The sequence below is a fragment of the Crotalus tigris genome, unplaced genomic scaffold, assembly GCF_016545835.1.
Source record: "Crotalus tigris isolate CLP2741 ecotype Arizona unplaced genomic scaffold, ASM1654583v1 scf7180000017694.5664430, whole genome shotgun sequence".
Taxonomy (NCBI): domain Eukaryota; kingdom Metazoa; phylum Chordata; class Lepidosauria; order Squamata; family Viperidae; genus Crotalus; species Crotalus tigris.
Genome location: NW_024096572.1, coordinates 348009 through 360857, shown reverse-complemented (window position 1 = coordinate 360857; position 12849 = coordinate 348009).

Genomic DNA, 12849 nt, shown 5'->3' with positions numbered 1-12849 from the left:
TTCATCACCTCCATCCAAAATGTGAATTTTTTTTATTTTTGAAATATCCAAGTTCTGCTATTTTCATCTCTAATATGATTATTAAGCATTTCCCTCCTGTTGCATTGCTCTGCTTTAGTCAATTCAGAAGGAGCAACTAAATTTATTGTAGATGTCTGAGACATTTCTACTATTTTAGGTTTGGAAGAGAATCCTACTGTTTTATAAAGATCCTTTGTTCCTATATTTCTTTATTTGGTTATCTTGAAGTCAATCAAGCAACTGACAACGTTGGTTTATTGAAGTAAAGAAGGATGATCAAATGATGAAGAAAAATAGCTTTAGCAGATGTCTTCCAAAGTATCTCCATAGCCAGTTATTATTAGCCCCACTATTGGCACAAAAACATATAAACAGAGACTGTTGTAAGGGTATTGAAATGTACTTTATTTGCCGACATTTAAACTTTGGTAAAAATCACACTGGCACTCTTAAATGCCGTCTTTGTTATCAAAACTCCCTTGTGCATTCATGTCTGCATCTTGTCTTTGTTGAAATTCATGTTGTCTGTGGCTGACTAGTACAACTTAATTTCATTCTTATATTCTTGATCTTTTTATGATTGCTGTACTAAATTCTGGTTTTACTATAATTTTAAAATAAATCTCAAAAAATGTTAAAAATCCTTCCTTCCTTCCTGCCTTCCCACACACACCTCTACTATTAAAAAAAGGTATACTATCACAGGTTTACACATATTTAGTGCTTCATCTATTAGCATACAGTCTATATTGAATGAGGGGAAAAGGAAACCTGAAATAAAGATGTAGGAGAGGCAATGGTTCCAGATGTGTTGATGTTCACCTGGATTGAACAAGGGTAGAACAACAATATAAAAAGAGTGTACTGTGTGGAGAAAGATTAATCAAAATAACCCAGGAAATTTAAAATAATACTACAAATGCATAAAACCCAGCTAAGGTTGGATTTAGCCACATATTTTCCTTATCCCACTCTTGGGGTTATGAAAATTTACATTTTAAGGATGAGAGCTGTTCTTTGATTAAGTTTGGCTTATTCAAATTATATGAAACATAGCTCAGTTGAAGAGGATGCTTTATATAGAAAAAATTCAAGATCTAAACCCTGGTATCTCTGTCTAAAGATTTTAGAGGGTGAGGAACATCTTCTTGAGACATTAAGAGAAGCTGCAAGGTAGATTCAGCAAGGTAAATACTCAGAGCTGTCATAAGCAGTGAATCAATCTGATTTCTGGTCTGACCAGAAACCATTAACAATATTGGAGTAATTTTTTTGGATTCCCAACCATACTTCACAGATTTTTCATTAATAAAGTGTCTATAAGCAAGGCATCTGAAAATATTAATTGCATCGTCTGCATTTTGAAATAATTGTAATTAATCCACTTGGCAACTGGAGCTTGCAGATTTTTTCCTTGAGCAGATGAGTAGAGTTGGACTAGATAATCTCCAAGGATCATTCTAGTTCTCGAATTCCATTAATTCTGGGATATTTTAAACTTAAGATATTAGAATTTGAATCTGAAGTGTTTAACATATAGTGTTTTTTCAGTTTTGACTGATTGTTCCCATATGTATCCAAAAACTAACATATAATCTGTTTTTTACATATAATCTGTTGACAGGGTTGAAGATTTAACAGTAGAATGGAAATTCCATGATCATTCTAGCTGGCCAGAATAGCCTTCTTTTGTCTGAAGAAAAACATGCAAACACAGGGACTCTTCAACTTCAATGTCAGCAAATCAAACTCATAGCTTAGAAGCCTGAGTGCAATCTTTCCTGCCTTTTGCCACTGTTCTTCAACAAAGCATTCTCAATCTTATGTTGCTTTAATCTTCTGCATACTTCTTAGTCTACAGTAAGTGCCAAATTCCACCCATGTTTCAGCAATGTTTCCAATTCTTTGAAAAAACAATAACAAATCTCTTTTAGATAAATGATTCTTCCCAGCATGATATGCTGTAATTTAAGACGTCATCGTCAGCAAGCAATGGCCAGAAAGATTTCATCCACCAGGACCTAAGTATAAACCTAACCTTTTCTGTAACAAAATTTGGTTGAGATCCACCCAAATAGCTAGGAAAATGAAGCCATATTAAAAGGCATACAAATTAGCCACATATGTATATTGCATATTACATTGCATATTTCCATTTAAAATGTGTCTGAACCAAGGTTAAGAGTTAATAGGTAAACATGAAGTTACATTTATTTATTTTATTTCCATTGGAAATCCATTTGGCCAACATCTGAACCAAACAATTTCTAGGGTTTCTACAGAAGAATATGAATGAAGTTATTACAATTACAATGCAGCAGACAAATAAATCTAGAGTGTGATAGATACAATGGCATCTTGCACCCACCATCCAATTTGGCATGATCTTATATTTACAAATATAGACTTTGTGGGGGGAAAATGTTAACACAAACAAGTTTAAGTCATCTTGGACCAGGCCACATCCATCCCTTTGGCAGTCCATGTCTGGCCTTCATAGATTGCTTTTATTTTGCAGGTGACAGCTTTTTTCCCCTTCAATTTACATATGTGCATGTGTGCATACCTACACACCTTCAGAGCAATATTGGTTCAGCCCTCCACAATAGTTCCAGTTTCTCGTGTGATCCCTTAGGAAAATTACACACCCCTGGCATAGTAGAATACATCCCATTATCTTTTCAGTGCCTGTAAGTGGGTGCTACAAGGCTGTCCCTCAAACAGCTCTCCTGATACCCCATGGTAAAAGCCCTCCACTGTTTTGGACTGAAATGCTAACAATCTAACCTTAGTAAGGAAAACTTTTCCTTAAAACTTTGCATGTTGGTGTCCAAGCAGGCAAGCCAAGAATTGTTTTCATTCTATAAGATCCCAATGAAACCAAAAATCTCAGTGAAAATCCATATATGACTAGGCTTTTTAGATAATGGCTTCTTCCAGACAGATTGAAAACTGTCCAGAGAAGTTGGAGGGGCCAAACCAGCAGGAGCAAACAATAATTTAAGCCAAAAGTTAAACAAATAGACCAGCTCAAGCTTCAACTGCAAGCAACCCAAATTCCAAGTGCAATGATGGGTTCAATATTACACTGCTTCAGATCTGCACTTTTTTTGGACAAAATTTATGTAAAAAAATGCACATATTAGGAAAAATTATACATCCCCAGCCACTTTAGTGCTATGCATTAGATGATCAGGCCTCCAAATATGCATACTTTCTAAATCTGACTTGAGAAAAGTGAAGAGTTCTCCAAAAAACAAGGCTGGATGAAAGCAAAGCCAAATTAATTAAACCAGGGTTTTTCAATATCAGCAGGCTTAAGATGTGTGGACTTCAAGTCTCATGCTGGCTGGGGAATTCTGGAAATTTAATCTTAAATTTGCTGATGCTGAAAAACTGTCGATTCGTCTGTAGATCAGGCATTCTCAGTTGTAAAAAACACACCAAGGTTATAAGAACATTTCCAGCATGCTTTGGACATGTTGATTTTCAGTTTATTTTCTACCATAATGTATTAAGAATTTCCTTTTCCAACACTCACAATTCATAAGTAGAACAATAAGGAGACTCTAGACCAGTGGTTCTTAAACTGGGGGTAATTAACCCCAAGGTGGTAATTTGGGCATATCCTAGGAGTAATAAAGCTATTTGTAATTGCTTATTTACGAAGTGAGAATCCAGTTTGGGACTTGCCAAGATACTTGTGTAAACAGTGTCTGGATTTCGGGGGGGTGGGGTGGGCGTGCTGGGAATAATATTATTGGATCAAAAAGAAATTAGAATCACCATTTTGAACTTTTCATTTTGTACTGTGGATAAATGGCACGTTTATAGTATTTATAAATGTGTAAATAAATATGTATAAATAAATGTATATATGTATAGTATAGTATTTATAAATCTATAGTACATTTATAGTATTGGATAAATGGTAGATTTCGGATAAATAGACAACCATTTATCTGAAATGGTATAGGGTCTCCTGCTGGAATGGGGTAGGACTAGAAGACCTCCAAGGTACCTTCCAACTTTATTCTTCTGTGTTCTATGTTCAGAGATGGGCTCAATGGCATTCCAGATTACTTTAAATATACACCATTAAAATATGTTTTCTGTAAACATTTTGGATCACTAGCAATAAGCTGCAAATAGCTATCTACTTTCTCAGACTCTGAAAAGGCACTATCTTGAGTCCTGAGTATTAAGTACCCTCTGCTACTGAACCCACCAAAACAGATGACTTTTTCCCTGGTTTCATATTTTTGTCAAACAAAATGGAACAAAGGCCAAACCCCCGTGTACTGGATTGTTTATAGCTTAACCACTCCTCTCCATAATCCTGGTTGAAATCTACCACTTAAGTTCCATCTTAAAATAGGCCCCCAGATCTCAACCCATTACAGGTAACTCAGACATCTACCAGGGTCGATGCTGCATGGAGATCCAACAAGGCAAGAAGTCCCCTTCATCAAAGTATTGACATGGATCATCCATGAGGGTGACCAATGCAACATTTATCCCAGGCCATGACTAAACATTGATTGAAACAATGGTCCATATAATCTACTTCAGTATTGGGATTCAAATACATGAACATCTGGTTCTCTGCGTGAATGCAAGCCTGAGCCTCCGAGACCTAGGATGGACTTCTGGAAATGACATCTATGCATTTCCTGTGGGCTGTTCTAGACCTGGGAGACCTTCCAGAAGCAGCATGGGTTCAGCCGGTTCTTTGAACTCAACAAAATTTAGCTACCGGTTCTACCGAACCGATGCGAACTGGCTGAATCCCACCACTGATCTACTTTCTTCAGGGCTCTTTGTAACTGCTATTATACCATCTTTTCAAACTGCTATTATACAAACCTTCAATAAAAAAGAAGTTTAGGTCAGGCAATAGTTGTTTAAATTTAAAAAAATAGTCAGTTTGGTATAGTAGTCAAGACATCAAGCTAGAAACCTGGAGACCATGAGTTCTAGTCCCGACTTACCCACAAAGCTAGCTGGGTAGCAGAAGAGAAACAGAATAACAAAGTTGGAAGGGACCTTGGAGGTCTTCTAGTCCAATCCCCTGCTCAAACAGAGACTCTATATCAGGGGTGTCAAACTGCTGGTCTGCAGGCTGGATGGGTCACACAGAAACCACGCCCACCCCATTGCTGGCAATGGCAAAACAGTCCCAATATGTCATGTGACATCACATGATGTCACGGGTTTGACATGTCTGCTCCATACCATTCCAGACAAGTGGCTCTCCAGTCTCTTCTTAAAAACCTCCAGTGATGGAGCACCTACAATCTCGGGCCAGTCACTGTATCTCAACCTTAGAAAGTAGACAATGGCAAACCACTTCTGAAATCTTGCCAAGAACCTTGCAGGGACTTATCCAAGCATTTGCTAGGACTCAACAGTATTGATTCAACACTGACTCAAAGTCACGCATAACAAATTGTTTAATTCAACTACAATCAATGATCACTTCTTTGAATAGGGACATGCATGTGTCTCTTTCAAGACTGCAGGCATCTGTCCCTCAAGTAGTGAGGCATTTATTACTACTAGAATTTAGCTACCTCTCTACTCCCTGGTTGTTTGTACTAGTAGTGAAGCATGGGTTAAAACTACAAGTGGCAGTAGTGGACTTACTGAGGAATCTGTCCAGGCTTGATCAAGTACCAAATAGTATTGCCAGATAGTTTCCATCAAAAAGAAGAAGCAAGATGATCTTGCTGGAAGTATGAAGAAATGGTTACCTAAGCAAAAATGGTGGAATTTTTTTTAAAGTCCAGAACAGTGAGATAGCTTTAGGAAGCGGCTCAGACAGATGCCTCCCTAATTCACATGTAAGGAGGAAGTGCAGATTTGCAATATTATAACCAATCTCAATAGAAATAATTTTAATCTTCCTGTGGACTTGTTTTCCTGATCTAATTTATCTGACGAGGCTGGAACCCAATCATCTCATAGGACTTTTCTCAATTCACTTCCAGCTCTGGGAAAATGTTGGAGATTTTACATACAAAGTGGTGGGTGACCTTATCATAGCAGCCTGCTATAAGTTTTTCCAGACACTTTATAAAGTGCTGCTGAGTAACAATCCACAGCTGCAATAAATGTTAGCTTTTACTCCTAACAACCTTAGATTTTACTCCTAACAACACTTAATCCCAAAAACAAATCACAGATCTTGGATTAATAATATTTATTAGGTTAAAGTAGCAAGAATCCTAATGAGTACTTTAAGCACCTCTACATAGACTGCAATCCTCTTATCTGATTTCTTGGGCTCTTACAAGGAAAGTGGCTGGAAGTTTGCCACTTTCGTGCAAATATTCCAGTAAACCAGTGGAGGAGAGGGAAAAAGGCTTCTGCAGGCATTGTCATAACTGTCACACATTCTGATGAATGCTTCTGCAGAATCTTCTTTCTACACATAAGCGATTAAGGTCTACACAGTTGTTGCACAGTCAAGAGACTTGATATTTTCAGAATTTCAGGTCTCTGTAGTCCTTTTGATCCTTCTGCTTCTCAGGTTATTCTAGTACTACCTCTAAATTAGATCTCAGGACTCTTTTCGCCTGCCGCATAGGACCATCCTTCTCAGTTTCCTTTAAGAAACTATTGCAATCCAGCAATGGATTTCTGTACCAGCAGTATATTTATTGCCAATGTAAAGTCACAGTGGTCAGCCAATGGGGAACAGACAGTTTTCATGAAAGGATACTAAATCTTTCTACAAGAAGGAAATCTCCAGCAATGACACCAGCTCAGCTTTGTAACTGGCGTTTTCCCTAATATTTTCACATTGGTAGAGAAAATAAGAAATTTTACATGAGCTGCTTTGACTGGGTCATGACTTGGTAACATGGAATGTCAAGTGGCCTTTTAGAAAAAAAAAGCATCTCAAACTAGCTTTGGTATATATAATCCTCTTACATCTAGCAATGAGGTGGAACACTTGTACATAATTTGTATTTGAATGCCAATTTCAACACTTTGATAAATACCAATATTTTAAAAAGACTTTGAAAGAAGTAACTAGGTTTTACATATAATAAAGAGGAGAACTGGATGTTCTGAAACTAACCACATGGAGGAAACTTAAAAGTTCAAGTTTAGTGGAAACTGTTGTAACTTTCTAGTAGTATTGCTGTGATTTTGTGTAATAGTAAATTTCCAAACATTTTTCAAGATCCATTTGGAAATGATTAAGCTCATGTTACATCCCTCTGCACTATTATTTTAAAAAGTGCTTCACTGGGCTGGGATACTTTGAGGCATTTTAAAGTGCTCATTGGAGAAATGAAGTGACTGCTTTTGTTGGGCTTATGTTGTCTTGTTTCATTCCATATATGAATTAGATGCAGACACAGTTTTCCCAATATTCTAATAGACATCTATTAGAATGATATCATGTGCATCATCACCATATCATAACACTTCACCTAAAGTGTGCAATAATGTCATGATTATTTTGGCATCATTTTGGCATCATTTGCCTTATCTTCCCTACTTGGGATGCTTATATGGACATGTTTCCTCTACCGGGAGAAGGTCTCAGGATTCAACTCAATTACTTTAATTTCCCCTAAGAGCAGAAATACTGCCAGTGGTTTGTGCTACTGAATTTTGAAAAATTTTAAACAGAAAATGGAAATGTGGAAAGGGTATTTCTACCAGTCAAACAAATATTTCTAGGATTTATAGACCACCTTTCCATAAACACATGACATTACATCTGGATAGGAAGAATATTGACATTTTTTAACATTGGTGTTGAAGAAAACTCCTGAGAGTACCATAGACAGTCAAGACAAATGGATTATCAAACAAATCAATTCAGAGTTCTTACTTTGGGCACAAATGACCAAGTTCAAATTATCATACTTTGTACATGTTATATGAAGATTTAACTCACTGGAGAAAACTTTGATATTGGGATAGATGGCAGGAAAGACAAGAAGAGGACAAGTAAGATAGATGGACTTGATTATAACACCAATGGGTATACTGCTGGAACACTTGAAGATCAAGCTGAATACACATAATCCTGGAGAAGGTCTATTTATGTTATCACTACTGACTCAATGGCGCACCTGCAGCATCAAAATTAACTAATACATAGGTTCTGTCAGAGCTGCAGAACAAGGAATGCTACTGGGCCAAGAAAGATGGCTGAAAATAATAGATGAACATATAGTGCCATCTTAAGATGCTTAGGAAATCATTGAAGATTTCTTTTCGGAAACACTAATTGCATATTAACAAGTAAATCTGACAAAGTCCTACAATTTCTAAAGGACAACACAGAGCAGAAAGTTATGTTATGTCAACATAAACAGAAATTTATAATATATATGTATACATACATAATTTATAAATATATAAATAAGTGTATGATAATATTATATACTATTAGACAACAGTATTATATAATTTATAAATATAGAAAATAATATACCTAATGTATACATATACATAACAAAAAGGTAAAGGTTTCCTCTGTCCAGTCTGACTCTAGAGAGCAGTGGCTCATCTCTGTTTCCTAGCTGAGGAAGCCAACATTGTCTGAAGATGGTTCCATGGTTATGTGGCCAGCACGATTATATGCTGAAGGCACATGGAACGCTGTTGTCTTCCTACCAAAATGGTACCTATTTATCTACTTGATTTGCATGCTTTTGAAATGCTTGGTTGGCAGGATTTGCTGGGTTGGTTCATCCCATCGCGTGATATATATATTCTAAGAAGTGCTGCTTTGTGGATAAATTGTAAAAAGCTAAATACATTATATATGTATAATGTCCTTTAGCCTATTACAATTTATCCACAAAGCAGCACTTTTTAGAATAACAGAATGACAGAATAATGGGTGGCTGAAAGTTTGAATCATTGCAAATGATTGTAAACAGTCTGAAATGACTCCAAGCAGAGACAGCAATATGAGGAAGAGATGCAAAAGAAAAAAGGTGAAGAGTAAACAGATTTAAGAAACATTTTGTTGATTTCAAATTGTTTTTCATCTCAACCACACTTACAAAAGTGTACAGATACCTCTTACATATGATTTGGGGCAAGTGTTAGAATTTATTATTTACACAGGTCGCTACTATAAATAAAACTAATTTTCCTGTACTTGGATAGTTGGAAAATTAGAACCTTTTTTTGCCTCTGTTTCTTTATTTATGCTCAGACTTACTGTCTGTCCTAACAAAAGATATTCCTGTGTTTTAAGGGCAATTCAGTACAACCCTGATATATATAAATAAAACAACTAGAACAAATAGAAACAACAATAAACCAAAGACTGGTAAAGAGTCACCTGGATCCTGTTTTCCCAGTACGTAAAAAAAATCATGACTTTTCTATTAGCAAATTCAAATTTGATACAAACATATACTGTCCTTTTTTACACAGTATGTAAGAATATATGTACAGATACATGTATACATATGATGTGAAAAAATTGCTAGACTAGTAGTAGAACTGGCACAAATCATTGCCATGCTAGTTTTATTGCAAATAAACCATGGGAAATTGGAGTTTTTACTAAAGGCAATAAAGCATGGAAAATGGCATGCAACCAGCTAGACCAGCCTTCCAGATTTTGGAAAAAATCAGATGAGTGTATATTTTAGAAAATTCTAATATATTCATCTTGGATAGAAACCAAGTACATTTTGTATATAATGGTTCAAAGTTAGTTTAGTTTGCTTGTTCAGTACAGATAGTTTTGAGAACTATTTTATCTCAATAGCTCTACCTTTTTGATAGCAAAAAAGTTTTGCTATTCTGTTCTATTATTCTATTATATCATTCGGTCATTTCCACCCCACCTCCAAAATGTTAGGGCAGGGCGAACCTTCCCTTCATCATGTTTATCATTACCTTCCATGTATAAAAATATAGCCTTCTGAAAAGATGGGTGAAAGGTGAAGCCACCAAATATGCTATTAGGTAGAGTTCAAAACATTGCTATCTCTTAAAGATTTTATCCCTGTTATGGCACTGACCCTGAAACAGCGGATAATATTGTATTGTATTGTGAATTTTATAAAAGTCTTTGGCAGGAAGTTATCCAGTCTATTTTAAAATCTGAATCATGAAGAATTACTGACTATGCTAAAGTTTTATTTACAGATGAAAATCTTAAAATTATAGTGGCAACAGCCAGATTTTTAACAATGCCTATGAAAATAAGGCTTTTACTAAAAAATCAATTAGCTGAAGTTTTAACTGTATTATATTTATTATGTTAGCAATAGCAATAGCATTTAGGCTTATATACCACCCCATAGTGCTTTACAATACTCTCCAGGAGTTTTGCAATGTAAGCATTATTTGCAAATTGCACCCAACAACTTTGGGAGGATGGAAGGCTGAGTCAACCTTAAGCCCGTCAAGATCAAATTCCAGTCTCTGGGCAGAATTTGCCTGCAATACAGTATTGCAGGCAAATTCTGCACTTTAACCACTATGCCACCAGGGTTCTTATTTATTATTTTATTTGTTAATGCCAAACTTAAATTATATTTGCAATCTTTTGGGATTTTTGACTATAAATAAAATTGATTAATTAACACCTTTCTATATTAAAAAATAAGAATTGGGAAACTGCAGTTTTATTATAATAAATGTATTTATAATCATAGGGATACCTTTTCAAGTTTTCCTTCAGAATCAACTTAACATTATCTGGGGTAACATTACAACCTTACTTTAAAATATTTATATATTTAGAATTTATCCTAAGCATGGTATCTTAGTCTTTCCATTTATCCACTCTGAACTGCTGATAAAACTATTTTGTGACAAGACACCCGGAAATAAGTTTCCATTACTTGGAAACCCCAACTGAATATGCCTGTATTATGAAATTGCCACAGAAACATAAAATTAATAATGTTGCCGAATTGGAACTCTAGGCATTCTCCCCAATCAGCTATGCTGACTGGGGAGAATGCTGGGAAATGTAGTTTAACAGCAACATCTAGTGGATCACAGGATTCCTGTCTAGGAGTTAGACAATAAGTGAGGGTTAGGGCAATTGCAGAGCAACATAGTGTTGGGGGTGGCAAAGGATATAGAAGTATCATTGCTTCAGAGACACCAGCTGTGTTCTGAGCAAAATGTTCTTCGTCAAAGAACAATCTATTGGATTTCCTTAGATAACTAGCTCCAGAAGGAGCCACTAACTTAAAGATTTTTATATTGGTTGGATTGCCAACTTTTTTGTTCAGAGATGTTGTTTCTTCGGGTGCAGGCCAGGAAACAAAGGCCGGGTAGAAGCTTATGAATTAGGGCCAAGGTCTAGGGAAAATAATGTACCAGGAGCCAGGCAAGATCTGATGCTTTCAGGGTGAAGTAGACAAGAAAGTTAGGAGCAGAACCTGGAAATACTTTGGATTTATTGATTTTTCTGATCCAATTGTATCACACCAGTAATAAGTTGGTAATTTGCAATAAGTACATTAGGAAATGGGGAAAAAAAACCCCTGGATATTATGGTTCACAAAATAGAGACTGCGTAGCACTTTCTGAACAATGGTTAAAAATGTGTTACTTTCCAGGAGATAATGTCTTGTGAAATTGTTTGGACTATAGTATCAGAATTTATTTGTCCTATATGACATTTATCTCTGCTCTTCCCAGAAAATTTTGCCAAATTACCCAAACTAGTTGGTGTTCTGCCAGATTCAAAGTTAACTGACTTGGATATTTAAAAATATATTATCCTTTCTCTGATACAGGCATGGATGTCATTATGCTAAAAAAAATAATTTTCCTTTTTAAACTTCAAATAGACATAGATAAGGATGACTGGATTATGCCCCAGATCATTATCTGATTAATCTGAATATTTGATAACAAAATCCTAGAGCTGTCTTCTCAAAAAAAAAGTCCAATTGGCATTTAGTTCCACATAATTTGCCACCTTATTTTTTTCAGCATCCCTTTTTAAACATTTGCCACAATGGGAGAATAATATAGGATCAATTGATCAATTAAATTAAAAATCTCATTCTCCATTCCAATTCTGTCAACAAATCCTATATCATCATCATCGGTTGTATTTTTCAGGAACTGATGCTTCTTTCTTTGCTTCTTTCTTTTTTTTATATTGTCCTTCTTAAAAGCAGGGGGTGCAATGGCTCAATAGTTAAAGATGCTGAGCTAACTGCCCAGCTTCAAGACTTGAGATCCATTTCCTGTCCCAGCTCCTGCCCACCTAGCAGTTTGAAAGCATGCTTTGATGGGGAGGTAACAGCATTCTGTGTGCCTTTGGCATATAGCAATGCTGGCCACCTGACCACAGAAAATGTCACTGTCTCACTCTTCCTAGAAATAGAGATAAGTACCATGCCCTTGACTTAGATGGGATCTTTCCCTTTACCTACTTAACAGCACCTGCCAATGTTGCCGGCAAAACTCCTGATGAAGTTGACCAAGAAATGTTTGCAGAAAGATGTATGCAGTGGTGGGATTCAGCCAGTTCACACCACTTCAGCAGAACCGGTAGCTAATTTTTTGTTGCCCAGGCCCAGAGTGGAAGCGGCATCCACATAGAGAACCGGTTGTTCACATATTTGAATCTCACCACTGGATGTATGATAAAGGAGGGTTCTTGGTGTTCTCTGAGCTTGTTTCTCTTTTTTCAGATATTTCAGTTACAGTCTAGGTAATTTATGTGCATGGAGCAATGGAGTTTCTGCCTGTCTACATGTGATAACTTGTTTTACCAGCCTGGATTGAGGCATTGTTTCTTCTTAGCTTTTTTGGGGTGGAGTATTGTTTCCTTATTATTTTTTTATCTGGTGCTGGTTTTTG